Below are 15,375 nucleotides of genomic sequence, written 5' to 3'. Positions count from 1 at the left end.
CTCTTCCTTTCCCCTCACTCCTTGGTTTATTCTATGACAGCTTCTGAAGCAATGCTTCCTTCAACATGCTACAATTCTCATTTATTTCATACACAGTATAAAATAAATCATTTGAAAACACTATGGTCAGAGTAGCCACCTGTTCAAAAGGCAATAGCTTCTCTTTGAATACTGAAAAGAATCCCTCAATCTGACATTTAAAGTCTCTTCCAATGTATTAAGTTGAACTGAATAAAAGTTGTTTTATTTTGTAATTCAAAAAGGGTGAAGGTTAGGCATTTCATATGGTACAACCTACTAGTATTCACACACCTTTCCAGCCTCATGGGTTCTAAGAATTCTTTCTGCCCTACATTTTAGAATATGAATGAGATCAGTCTATGCTTTCCAAGCATGTCCCCTTCCTTTGATTTCTTTGTTGAAGTTGTTTGCTCTTCCTGGAACTCATCCATGCTTATCTCCCCCTTGAATACTTCTTTTCATCCCTAAGTTCCACCCAGAACACTCATCCTCCGTGAAATATTTCCTGCTGAGTCCCATCTCAGTCATTAGTAATCTTGCCCTGTGATGAAGCACTTAAAATTTTTTTTCATGTCTTTCTTATGATACCTATGAGCCTTGGTACTATTTCCTTATTTTATTCGGTTATCCCCAACTAAGCTCCAAATTATTCTGTTGTATATACTCTTTTGCAAATATAGGACTACAATATGTATTTGTGTAATTATTAGTACCTTCAGTGATTTTCTGAGTTAGTTGTGCTTGAGGTTGAACATAGTGTTTTCACACTGTTAATAACTCTGTTCCCTGCTTGTTTATTTTGGCCATTTGAACCTTCTACTATTATTTCAGTTAAACAGCCCTTGAAGACATCACATTAGTTTTTCTATTTAGTACTTGAATTCTTTGGCTAATTTTCTTATATAGATTATTCAGTTCAAAATATAATATCCTATAATGGTGTAGACGATGCTTCATGAATTCAGTTATTTTAAAATTTCCTAATTTATCCCTGACATCTCTGACATTCATCTTTGAACAATAAAGTTCTTCAGGTTTAATAAAAATATATATAAAAATATGAACTATACCAGAGCTTGAATCATAGCTAAGTATTTGAAGACCTACACTTATATCATATATAGATATAAAATCAAGAATCTCCAAGTATGTTGTTTCAACCTTAATGCAGTGACATATATATCACATGCATAACTAAAACATTAAGACAATAACTATAGGCCAGGCACAGTGGCTCACGCCTGTAATCCTTGGACTCTCTGTGGATTGCCTGAGCTCAGGAGTTCAAGATCAGCCTGAGCAAGAGCAAGACACCAGCTCTACTAAAAACAGAAAAACTAGCCAAGTGTGATGGTGCACACTGGTAGTCCCAGCTACTTGGGAGGCTGGGGCAAGAAGATCACTTGAGACCAGGAGTCTGAGGCTGCTGTAAGCTATGAATCCACAGCTTGGGTCAACAGAGTAAGACTCTGTCTCAAAAATAATAATAATAATAATAATAACTATATGTGAAAAAATCTGTTAGAAAACAAGTACAGCATGAACGAATTTGGGGCCAGACTTGGGTTGACTGCTCATTTAGAGTCTTAATTCATTCTTCTTTAATATGGAAACCATACCTACCACCCAGGATTACAGGGAGAGTAAAATGAGATAAGTTAAAGACTTAATATCTGGCACACAATTAATAACAAAAATCCTACTATTATGATACTACAATAAAACCATTTATTAATAAATGACAAAAATGAATAGCATTTTCTAAAGTCATGATCTTACTAGAATTTTTTTATATATTCTTTAAATATATGGAAAAGATAATCTGTCTACTTTTAAATGCTATGTACTGCTAAGTATGACATCATTTCTCGTATTACATTTATAGAGAGAAAGAGAGAAGGGGAACAAAAGGCCTCCTCCCCTTTGATGCAGCAAAATCTTGGCCAAAGACATGAAGAGCAATAAACAATGTCAAGCCTGGTAGTAGTATTTAGGAAGGGTCCACAAGCAAAGCTCATGCTGCAGTTTGGCATTTTTCCCCAGCTGATGAAAGTGAAAGGGGACATTTCAAAAATATTTCCATTTTAACCTAAAACCCAAAAAATTCTTTTCCATATAGCTTAAATAAATTTCTACACATGGTTCATCTGCTTTTCCACCCAGTATTAATTACCTGATTATTCTTCTTTTTAATTAGAGACATACAATGAATATTTGGGGTAACTAAAAAACAAATTACCAGATGTCTATTTCATAGATTCCAAACTCATGAAAAGCAAGAACAGAAAAAAGAAAGTAATGGGGGAAATGATGACAGCTTAAATAATGGGAAAAAATATTTATTGAACTCCTAGTATGGTCCAGGCACTATTCTATGTCCTAAAGATAGGAGTGAAAAAAATCAGTAAAGGAATTAACTCATGACAATATTGATTAGAAAAAACATTATATGGTTCCCTGACTCTGCTATAGCCCAATGGTCAACTTCTATTCTGATCTGACTACCAAACAGGCTATATTAACAAACTCCTTTTTATTATACACACTTTAAGAGCACACTCCTAGATGAATTTATAAGTGGTCTTAGGAAATGTACATGCCAAGAGCCTCTTGGTAAGATCACATGTCCCTTCTCCAATATCTGCAGAAATTGTAATAGACCTTATTACTTCCTATTTACAATACACTGGAGAGATTTAATAGCAGTTAAATCCCAATTTCATCCACTTCCAATCATACAAATATTCCAAAGTTCAAAATAATGAATGAGTTTTAAGATTAGGAAACAGACTCTCATGTGATAGCTATGGTGTATGGATTTACTTAGATGGAAAAGTACCAAATAATTTTTTTTTTCCACCAAGCATAAAATGTTTTCACTTACTCTGAGAGAAATCTAAAAAGAGAGAATGGTCTCAAGGGTTTTACAATATCTAGGAGGAATAGTGAGTCCTGTCTGGGGATTTTATACATGATTCTACTGAGTAATTTCGGAGGGAGAAATGCAATATAATTTGATATGGCTCTAAGAGTAATACATTAGATTTTGTTCAATATCTTAAATAACGTAATTTCCATTTCTAGAAAACACGGATTTATTTTAAAGAATTCGTTCTCCTGTTCAAAAATTGTATGTGCTGCTGCCTACACTCTGGAAGGCTGAGGACAGTGTCATCTGCCCCTTCCTTTTTCTCCTACAGTAACTATCCCCAGCAGCAAGACTCTTAAGAAATGCTTATGGAATGACTAAATTAAGGTTCTCATGATTATACTTCGCAGAGAAAATTAACCAAGGGCAATGCATTAGTCTTCCTCAACCACTACCAACGTCCACACTCCCTGGTGTACACGCATATACTTCGGATATTTCAGAGTCAGTAGTTTAACACTAGCCATTTTAAAAAGTATATTTAAAAAACCGACTACACTTATTGGATCAAATATTTGGGGCTGATAGACTTGATGGAAAATAGTATATAGATCCCAAGGAAAGGTCTTTAAAAAAAGTTTTTTTTATTAAATCATAAACACATAGATCACCGAGGAAAGGTCTGAAAGGAATTATTGATCTTCTTCTGAGCAAGGCAGAAAATGTCTTCCATTTTTTAAAGGCAAATTACATATAAAGGCTTTATTGACAAGGATATATGTTAAGGTCAAAGATAATCTTAGAGAATTAAAGAAACAGTAATACCTATATTTACCTTCTTAAATCAATATACATCCTGATGCTGAATTTGAAAATTAATATTTCTCATGGAAGGCATAGGCCCAAAATCAATGGATTCAAGTCCTTTCATGACAAGATGAAGGATTACTTTCTTATGCTGTTAATTCCAAATAAACCAAATGCAAAACGAGTTGCTTTAATAACTAAAAGCCTTGGTTTTTGTATATACCTTGCTAAAAACTAAAACATCATTAAAGAAGTTACGATGGTTTATTTGCAAAACCCAACAATACTGAGTCATTCCTGGGCTTTCCTCTCTTACACTCCTTCTACCTGGGAAGGGCAAAGCTTTTCACTTAACCATTTTTTAAAAATCACTTATCTGCAAGATTATTGCAGATAAAATCATTACTTAACATATTTCTCTTAAATTTAAATTAATGAATTTTCCATAAGGTGGAGAATTTCCGGCATTTAAAAAAATATACAACAATTGATCCCCAAATAAGCCAGACATGTTGAAATTTGCTAATAACCTGCAACATAGGCAAAGGACACAATTCTTTAGACATCTTCTCATCAAAACAGCCTTGAATAAGGGTATTCTCTACACAGGAAATGGAACATGCTATAAACAATGATCATTGTAAGCTTAGGGATAAAGGACCAACCATACAGAGATTAACTTAAAGAAAAACATTCCAATTCTTTCCTGAATTTTCCTCATTTAAACATCCAAACAAAACATGTGGTACCTTTTAATTTTCTGAATGAGTAGTTCCCAATCAATGCTCCCTCGATTAGAAACAACAAGCTGAAGAATCTACCGAAACAAAAGAAAAAAAAAATGTATCTAGATTTGTTAACTCAATAATCCAAAATTGTAACTTACCGGTAAGCAAATGCATTCTTTATATCCAAATAATAAATCTATGCCTTGAGATCTATAGTACAAAACAACGCAGTACTTGAATTTTTAGCTCAATAATGAATTTTAAAGCATTTTAACTCCAAGATCACATAGGGCAGATCCTTTAAAAAAAAATGGATTAAAAATAAAACACAATAAAAATTTAAAGACCCAAACCATTACCAGCGCATATGCAGCAATACCACCCAAGTCTAGCCTCTGAGAACTGCTGCAGCGTCCTGCTCCGGGAGCATTGTCCCTGTGGGCTGGCTCTGTGGCTCTCCAGCTCCAGACAGACGCAGTCTGCAAGCCACCAGCTCGCGTCTGTGTGTGCCGGGGAAAGGGAAGCCGCAAATTAGAAAAAGTCCCCGCAGTGGCGAAAAGGAAAATAAGGCGAGTGGGAGAGGGAGAGAGAGCTCACTAGCCTCAGAATTTTCGAGAATGATGACAAGCTGCTCAGCTCCGCCATCATTCACTGACAATAGGACGCAGCCCTGGCTTACGCGATTTAGTGCTTTGCCATGGGGGCTTCTGGTACCAAACGCCTGACAGGCATTTTAATTGCCTCCATCCAAGTGTGTCCCCAGGAGTCGAGTCTATAAGCCTATGAATGTCATCATCTGGTTTCCTTTGTGTTAGTGCCAGCCACACATACAACACACACACACACACACACACACACACACACACACAGCTTAAGTAGAGGGACTGTTTTCAGACATACAGGATTATAAGCACACTGGACAAAACAAAATAACAGTTTGTAGGAATTGTCATTATCTGTGTTAAGGACATCCAAGATTTCTTTGGTGTTTTATGATTGGCAGATAATTACAATATTTTAAAAACTTTTGCATACTGCTTGTTTATATTCCAAAAGAAATAATTGTGTTCACTGGGGAAACACATTCATTTCCGGATATTTTCCTATGGCACATTGATCCCTGTGGAACTACAATAATTATGCTCTTGATAATGTTTCCTTACAAGGGACAAAAGCACAATACAAAGAGGATTAGCAAACCAGGGATGATGTGTGATTTCTCCAGTTATCTATTTTATTCCATTTACATACAAAAGCAAAAGGAGGTGGTGACTAGCCTGAGTACCTGCTTTCAGCCCCTGAGGGCTCGGGCAGAGAATTCAATCTTCAGCATAATCAGTATCCTCTTCATGTTAGCAACTGAAATTCACAATTGAATACTGCTGTTTTACAGTGCCCCTTGTGTAGAGAGGTTAAATGTGGCAAAATTCCCCACCTTCATTTCCCAGAGAAAAGGACAGGAGAAAAACATTAATAAATAAATCAATTTTTACAGCATTCTTAGCACCCTGCACCAGTGAATGGAGCAAAATTTGATGTTTGATGTGCACCAAAGGGCCAGCTGTGAGGAAGGTTGCTGGGAGGCAGCGTCACCATGGTTACTGGAAACAGAAAGTGAGGAGCAAAAAATAAGATGATGACAGAGGAGAGGGAACTGGACTACAGCAGAGGACACATCCAGGCAGAATGATATGCAGTATGGTTCAAATCCCCTCCCCCAGTTGAAAGAATTGTCTCTATCAGTTTTATGCTGCATTTTGAATCTATTAAAATGAATTTGCATTTTCCTTCCTTTCCTTCTCTTTTCCCATTTTGTGATCATTAGCTAATTTTGCTTTCATAAATATTCAAACTATGTTTCTTTTGTATAAGATTCGGGCGGCGCCTGTGGCTCAAGGAGTAGGGTGCCGGTCCCATATGCCGGAGGTGGTGGGTTCAAACCCAGCCCAGGCCAAAAAAAAAAAAAAGATTGATCCTGCTACCCCTTGCCTCTGTCTGTATACTGGTTTCATGGAAACCACACATCCTAGACCACACCCTTTGTTTTGTAGATGAGAGAGCTGAGGTGTGCAGAGTCTGATCAAGGCCACAAAACAGAGGCACTGCAGGATTTTCTGGCTTGGTCCTCTGCTTTTCTTCTCTCACCAAGTGACTTTGTTTCCGTTCTCTTGTTCTGTTTGCAAGCAAAACAGATTCCAGAAGCATCTTTTGTCTTTGATCTTGAAATTTATTAAAGCAGTGATCTTCCCCTTTAAAATGCATTGCAATCATTCTGAGGACTAACTTGGCTTAATATCTGTCCAGGACCGTTTTTGAGGTCTGAAGAATCTGGGGTAATTATGTCAACCATTTCTCTTTCATTTCCAGTCTGCCAATCAGATAAATCAAGCATGATTGCCCTTTTATGAATCTATCTTGTTGAGCCTGAACTTCATCATTATATACTAGGCTCTCTAGCACCACTGGCCTCATTCTTTCTGCAAGCATAAAATTGGACAATCAAATTGAGTTGGCCTCCCAAGTTTCCTCCTAGGTACAGACAATGTGAACCTTACTGTAGTTACCCAAAACAGTAAAGCTGGAAAATTCAGAGCCCAGGTAAAATTAAAAATAAAAGTAATAATAATTACAACAATTTACACAAAAACAACCACTGGAGAGCACAACTACAACTCATCGTAGATCTGTAAAAAGAAATTTGACCTTCATGCTTTATTGTTTCTATTTTCTTTCAAAACTGTTCTTCCAACATTCAGTTCTTATGACTCATTATTTTTTAGGTTAACTCATATACAGATAGGGTCACACTGCAGTTTTTGGTGTCTAATACAGAGTTTCTGCCACCACCACCACCCTATTTCCCCAGTACATCAGCTATAAAATACATAAATTATATTTTAAAAAAAATGTTATTACCATAGGTGATAACTACGAGAGATTTTAGGACTTAGTGAATTCTACAACTGGTTAGGATTTTGTCCCTAAAGTGTGTCCCTTTAAATATTATCTCCTTGTTAAATGTCTGCGATTTGGGGCAATAACCTGATTTTTCAAAGTGAATGTCTTCTTTTAACATATTGTCATCTGTTCTCTTAATGGACACACAGAAAAGCTGCACGAAGCTGTTATGTCCTGAAACATGAATGTACTCTATCACTGCCTCATGCAATGGTCCTAGTCAGTCTAAAAAAAATAGGCACAGCTTCCAAGAACATTTAGTAATGTTTGGGAAGTAAGTATTAGTGATCCTGGTTCAACAAGTGTGTTTGCATATTCTTTTGTTCTTCTTTTCTTTTTCAGTTTGTTTCTAACGTAGAGTAAGCACTATACAAAAAACATAATTACTGCCGCTAAGTATGGCACGAGATGACAGATGAAAGACCTTCATAAATGTATAGATTTTTCATTTAAACCTGTGAGTCCAAACTATGATGCCTTCTTTACCCTTCTTCTCTTTGACTATATTTTAGACCTTAGCTTAGTATTACCCTAGTTTGCCATGTATCATGCATACATTTTAGCCCAAACTTTTGAGAAAAAAATAAGGATGGGCATTCTACATAGGTAGTACTAACTCCGTATCTATATAAATGATTTTAATTCTTTTATTTATGCTTCCAGAGTTAAAAGTGTAACTCTAGAAAGCAATAATAGTATCTATGTACAAAATATGGTAATCAGTTTTGTTGAACTTAACCATGAACTTGCAATGAAAGTATTTTTGGCCAATGAAGAGGGACACATTTCTCTTCATATGCTTCAGGTAGGAGCTAGTAACCCAGCTGATACTTTTTACAAAAATGATTGGAAAATCCCTTGGAAAATGTCAAAAGGGTTTTGCACACTTCAAGCTTTGGATTTGAATCAAAAAGTCAAAGCGAAAGACTTTTTTTCCCTGAAATTTTGAGCCAGAACATGGTGCACATTATACACAGAAAAATATGGTACACCTTTCATCAGCTAATTTACTCAACTGTGATGGCACACAAACATATATGGTCTTTTAAATGTTCGACAGATTCTAAGAATAAGAAAAAGGGGGAAACAGCATTTTCTCCTCAAGGAGTCAAGGAGCTTTAATCAATAAATCAGTAAACAGAAAACTAATTTCATACTTTCTTCTCTCATTTTGATGAGACACCTTAACTCCACCCCTGTTACATCAACTTCATCGCAGATACTGATCTTTAAGAATATGATTCAACTATATTCCCAAATGCAGTTACCTCACCCTTGTGGCTTAATTAATTAATTAATAATTTGTTTGTTTGTTTGTTTTTGAGACAGAATCACACTCTGTTGCCCTGGGTAAAGTGTTGTGATGTCATAGCTCGCAGCAACCTCAAACTCCTGGCCTTAAGTAATCTTTTTGACTCTCCCCACATACCTGGGATTATAGGTGCCCACTATAATGCCAGGCTAATGCTCTTTCTATTTTTAGTGAAGACAGGGTCTCGCTTTTGCTCTCGCTGGTCTCAAACCCCGGGGCTCAAGTGATCCACCTGCCTTACCTGCCCAGAGTGCTAGGATTATAAGCGTGAGCCCATGCCCAGCCCTCACTCATTTTTAATTTTTTTTAAATTATTTTATTGTATTTTTTAAGAGCCACAATCTCACTCTGTCACCCAGGCTGGAGTGCAATGGATAATCATAGCTCACTGGACCCCTGAACTGTTATGCTCCAACAATCCCCATACATCAGCCTCCTGAGTAGCTGAGATTACAACTGTGCACCCCCATGCCTGGCCAACTTTAGTTTCACTCCCTAAATGTATTACTCCATATATTAGTATATCACTCTGTAAACTCTCTAAGAATGAACAATGGAAGAGTATCCCCGTTAACACCATGAAAACTTTACTCATATATCACATTTCCAACCACAGCTTTCCTGACCACCCTAATGAAAATTATAATCATGCGTCTCCCATGGGCCATCATACTCTGCTCCATTTTTCTTTTTTTCCATAGGACTTAGCACATCATAAAATTTTCTTTTTTTATTATGTCTACTATATGGTACCTAAATCCCCTGCGGGTTTCATAAGGGCTGTCACCTTTACATGTTTGTGACACTGGTATATCCAAGGCACTTAAAACAGTACCGGGAACATAATGGCACTCAAAAATAATTTTTTTAAAGGAGTGAATTTGAAAATCACATTAGCATATGAATGGAAGTGTTCAGACACAACAGAAGTCTTTGTATCCCACATTGCTTTCCTTCCTGTATACATCGTCTTCTTTTTGAATATTGCCTCTTATTTATAAACCATCCATCGCCAGAGAATCGACGTATTTTGCCATTTTCATTAGAGAATATACATTTGTTTAAAATAGGGATTTGTCTCCTGCTTTCTTTGAATTCTGTTAAGTACATAGCATAGGGCTATCAGAAACAGCTTATGTGATAAATCATGCCTTATATTGTTAGCAAAAGATGCTAAATTTTAATACATAAATGTTTTTTAAATAAAATGAGACTAGTTAATTAATGCTGCTTCATGGCCAAAATATTTTTAAATGTATTTTTTTAATTACTACAGTTACTGTAACTTGTACTTTTATATTTTATTTATTTATTTATTTATTTGAGACAGGGTCTTGCTTTGTTACATAGGCTAGAGTACACAGGTATCATCACAGCTCACTGCAACCTAATTCCTGGGCTCAAGCAGCCCTTTCTGTCTCAGCCTTCTGAGTAGCTAGGATTGCAGATGAGCACTACCATGTCCAGCCAAGGTTTTGGTTTTTTGAAGAGAGAGATTCTTGCTTTTGCTCAGGCTAGTCTTGAACTCCTGGCTGCAAGCAATCTTCTCAGCTTGGCCTCCCAGAGTGCTAGGATCCCAAGTGTGAGATACTACACCTAGCCCCAATTTATACCTTTGAAAATTAATAATTGACATAATATTTACACTCTCACTTGAGTTTGAGTTATTCCAAATATAACAAAGAGATGAATATTTTGCAAATTATTATGATATCCAAATTCACTGAACAATGTCTTGCCTTTTTTATTACTGATTACATTTTTTTCTTCCAGCAATGTTGATTCACACAAAAGTATATTGTGGTAAATAGAAAAGCACACAAAAAAGGTAAGTGTCATAATTAGTACATTAGTCTGAATTATATATTGTGGCAGGCGCCTGTAGTCCCAGTTACTCGGGAGGCTGAGGCAAGAGAATCGCTTAAGCCCAGGAGTTGGAGGTTGCTGTGAGCTGTGTGAGGCCACGGCACTCTACCGAGGGCCATAAAGTGAGACTCTGTCTCTACAAAAAAAAAAAAAAAAAAAAGCAATAGTGTTGCTAATGAATTATATAAAACACTGAAATTCTATTTCTTTTTAACCTACAAAATAGCAATTCCTTATGGTCAACTTAATACATAGAGACACTAAAGAAGGATGTAGAATTGAGCAAAACAGTTATACAAAATGACCTTTATGTTTACCGGAGAATTATTCATGCAATAGCCAAGATAGAGAAACAATTTAAATGTCCCTTGATGGACAAATGGATAAAGAAACTGTAATATTTCTTCCTTTCTCTCTATAAAATATACAAGGTTGGGAATTAAATTCACAAACTCATCCTAGAAAAAGTGCTTCATAGCTAATTGCTGAATATTGTTCTGGTCACCTTTGAGGCACTCTCCTTGGGAAGCCATGCACCAATGCCAGCACCTAACCCATCCTTCAAAGTACTTTGTCTAGGACGAGTTCACGAACTTAATTGTCAGGCATTGTATGACAACAGCTCTTGCTTTAAAGAGCAGACGGGGCACTGGTGTCAGTGCATAGCTTCCCAAGATAAGTACTTTGATGGTGACTGTAGTAATATTCAGCAATAAGGTATGTAGCATTTTTTTCTAGGATGAGTTCATGAACTTAATTGTCCAACCTTGTATATATGTAAATAATATTCACATCTAAATAAAGAACAACATATTGCCTTTTTTCATAATGTGGATGATCTTAGAGGACATTATGCTAAGTGTAACAAGCCAGACACAGAAAGAAAAGTATTGCATGACCACTAAGTCTAAAAAACCCCCAAATATACAGAAAGAACAAAATAGTGGTTACCAGGGATAGGAATTGAGGTTGTGGGGAGGTAGGAAATGGGTAGATGTAGGTCAGAGAACATAAAGCAGCAGTATGTAGAATGGACAAGTCTAGAGATTTAACGTACAACATAAAATATGGTAATATAACTGTACATGTATAAAAATCAAACAAAAAATCACACTGTAGCCCATAAATGTATATAACTATGAGTTGTCAATACCTTATTTATCAAAGGATGTAAAAGATCTCTACAGAGAATACTATGAAACATTGAGAAAAGAAATAGCAGAGGATATTAACACATGGAATAACTTACTATGCTCAAATGGGTGGGAATAAATAACCTTATTAAAATGTCTATAGTACCAAAAGCAATCTACTGATTTTATGCAATCCCTAATAAAATACCAATGTCATACCCTCAAGATCTTGAAATAAACAGTTCTACATTTCACATGGAACCAGGAAAAAAAAAAAAACCTGAATAGCTTATGTAATTCTATGAAATAAGAACAAATCTGGAGGCATTATACTATCAGAATTCAGGCTATTACAAGTCTATAATGATCAGAACAGCATGGTATTGGAATAAAAATAGAAATACAGATGTATGGACCAGAATAGAGAACCTAGAGATGAAACTACTCCCATATTACTATCTGATCTTTGATAAAGCAAACAAAAGAATCCTATTTAATAGATAGCGCTGAGAACTGGTTAGTCCCATGTAAAAGGCTGAAACTGGACTCATACTTCTCTCCGCTTGTAAAAATTAACTCACAATGGACAAAAAGATTTAAACCTAAGACACAGAACTATAAAAACTCTAGAAGAAAATGTGGAAAAAAACTCTTAATGATATAAGTCTTGGATAAGAATTTATGAAGAAGACCCCCAAAAGCAATTGCATCCACAATTTGTAAATGAGATCTGATCAAGTTTAAAAGTTTCTGTGCACCTAAGGACACAGTCAGCAAAGCAAAGAGACACCCTTCAGAATGGGAGAAGATAATTTACATCTTATGGATCTGACAAAGGGCTAATAACCAGACTCTACAAAAAACTCAAACAAATCAACAAAAAAAGAGTAAACAACCCCATCAAAATCTGGGCAAGAGACATGAACAGAATCTCTTCTCATGAGGATAAATGGTCAATAAACTCATGAAAAAATGCTTATCATCTCTAATTATCAGAGAAATGCAAATCAAACTACTTTGAGATATCATCTAACCCCAGTGAGAATGGTCCACATCCTAAGGTCCCAAAGCATGGGTGTGAAGAGAAGGGGACACTTCTATACTGTTAGTGAGACTGCAAACTAATACAGCCATTTTTTTCTTTTTTTAAATTTTTTTCTAGTGCAGCCTTTATGGAAAGAAGTGTACAGAGTCCTCAAAGAAGCAAAAGTAGACCCTCCACTTGATCCCATTATTAGGTACCTACCCCAAAGGAAAAAAAGTCATTTAACCATAAGGACATATGCACTCAAATGTTTATAGCAGGCCAGCTCACAATTGCAAAATGTGGAAACCACCCAAGTGCCCTTCAACCCAAGAATGGATTAATAATAAACTATGGTATATGTATACCAGAATACTATCCAGCCATTAAAAAAGATAGAGATTTTGCATCTTTCATTCCAACTTGGATGGATTTGGAGAACACTTTCTTAAGTTATCACAAGAATAGAAAAGGAAGCATCACATGTAGTCAAAACTAATTTGAAAGAAAAACTCAAATTAAATTCAAGAGTGGGGGAGAGGGATATGAGGGTTGCTACCCAAACCTACCCAGAGAGAACAATGTGTGGGTGTAGGGCACACTTCCGGGGTGAAGGACACAACTACAGCGTGGAATTACCTTACAAATACAAACAATGTAACCTAATTGTATGTGCCTGCTTATTCCTCTGAAATTTAATTTTTTAAAGTGTGATATAGCCATATAATAGAATACTATTTGGCAATAAAAAGAGTGAAATATACTAACTTGTGACAAGAACGAACCTCAAAAATGTACTAAGTGAAAAAAAGTTCATTACAAAATGTCATTTATTACGTAATTCCATTTATAAGTGCCTAGAAGAGCCAAATCCATAGAACCAGAAAGTACAACAAAGTCGCCAGAGACTGGGGTACAAAGGGCAATGGAGTGTGACTGCTAATGGGCTTCTTTATGGGGTGGTGAAAATGTTCTGAAATTAGAAATAGTGATGATTGCAAAATTCTTTGAATATACTAAAAAAAACCCCATTGAATTGTACATTTCAAAACGGAGTATTTCATGGCATGTGAATTATATTTCAGGAATTCATTTAAAAAATAAGTACTAGTCATGGAGACCTTACAGCCTTTGTATTAACCTGGTTGGAAGTGGAACACATTATTGTTAGTAAGGCATCACAAGAATGGAGAAGCATGAATCCTATGTACTCAATTTTGATATGAGGACAATTAATGACAATTAAGGATGCGGTAGGGGTGGGAGAAGGGGAGAGCAGAGAGAGTAAGAAGTGGGGAGGGGTGGGGAAAGGAAGAGCAGAGAGAGGGAAGGAGGGAGTGGGGTGGGGCCTTGGTGTGTACCACACATTTTGGGGGCAAGACACGATTGTAAGAGGGATTATACCTAACAAATGCGATCAGAGTAACCTGGTTTCTTGTACCCTCAATGAATCCCCAAGAATTAAAAAAAAAATGGGGAAAAAAAAGTCCTAGTCTCTAGGCAGCAAGTTTTAGAATTCTATGGATACTAATAAAAAATACATGTTTCAAGTTCAATTGATGGCACCCTCCAGATTATGACAAATTATGAGAAGCATATGAGCTGTTGATTTCTTTATGGCCATGAGACTGTCTGATTCATGTGAGGATTCAGAAATCTTCCAGAAATGTTTTTATTTAATTCCTTCAAAAGTTCAATAATAGGTCTTTAGATCTCAATTAAAAAACTTTTGCAAGGAAAATTAGATTAACATGGTATCATCAACGAAAGACTCATGCAGGGGTATCCAAACGTTTTTCTTCTCTGCCATGCATTGGTGCATTGGAAGAAGAGTTGTCTTGGGCCACCCATTAAATACACACACACACACACACACTAATTAAAACTGATGAGCAGGCTGGGTGCCTGTAGCTCAGCGGCTAGGGCACCAGCCACTTTCATCGGAAGTGGTGGGTTCAAACCCAGTCTGGGTTTGCCAAACAACAATGACAACTACAACCAAAAAATAGCCAGGCGCTGTGGCAGGTGCCTGTAGTCTTAGATACTTGGGAGGCTGAGGCAAAAGAATCACTTAAGCCCAAGAGTTTGAGGTTGCTGTGAGCTGTGACGCCTCAGCACTCTACCAAAGGCGACGTGGCGAGGCTCTGTCTCAAATAAATAAATAAAATAAAAATAAATAAATAAAAATAAAACTGATGAGCAAAACAAAATTCACCATCCCAGATAAGCAATGAGGTCCTTACATAACTGTATGTGGCCATGGGCTACAAGTTCAACACCCCTACGAGGATCCCTGATTTATTTGATGAAGAGTAACTGATCAAGAGTTCAAAGAAAATCACTAAACACACTCATATACGCACTTATAAATCACTCATATGGTTTTCTTTTGTGTTTCATAGCCAACTATAAAGATTATTCAATGTACTCCATCAGCAAAGCCATCAATTATAAAAAATAAAATGATTAATACGTTGAGAAACTCATGTAAAGGATTTGGACAGCAGATAATGAACAAGTTATCAGTAAACAACAAAATCCCCTCCCCCTCTCACCAAAGTAGAATTCTAGAATCACTTGATTCCTGACTTAAGTCCTTTTTGTTGCAATTGAAAATAGATTATTGTCTATTTGATCTTTTATTTACTTTTTACTAG

The 15,375-nt window shown here is 36.2% G+C and overlaps 1 protein-coding gene across 28 annotated transcripts in view; it reads right to left on the bottom strand.

Annotated features, from left to right (window-relative positions):
* MAP2 (microtubule associated protein 2) overlaps positions 1–15,375 on the bottom strand; it is a 299,583-nt gene that overhangs the window by 140,834 nt on the left and 143,374 nt on the right. For 23 of the 28 annotated variants that reach the window (XM_053597392.1, XM_053597404.1, XM_053597402.1 and 20 more), the window contains one exon: positions 4,447–4,514. The exons of 3 other annotated variants lie outside the window; for them this stretch is intronic. The gene's annotated coding sequence lies outside the window, so the exon portion shown is untranslated. Of the gene's footprint in view, positions 1–4,446; positions 4,515–4,784; positions 4,933–15,375 lie in introns of those variants that run through there. 2 more of the 28 variants (XM_053597393.1, XM_053597397.1) reach the window with 1 other exon arrangement.

Source organism: Nycticebus coucang, chromosome 7 (assembly GCF_027406575.1).
Source record: "Nycticebus coucang isolate mNycCou1 chromosome 7, mNycCou1.pri, whole genome shotgun sequence".
Lineage (NCBI taxonomy): Eukaryota > Metazoa > Chordata > Mammalia > Primates > Lorisidae > Nycticebus > Nycticebus coucang.
The sequence above is the reverse complement of the archived record's forward strand: the minus strand, read 5'-3'. Positions and strand labels throughout refer to the sequence as shown.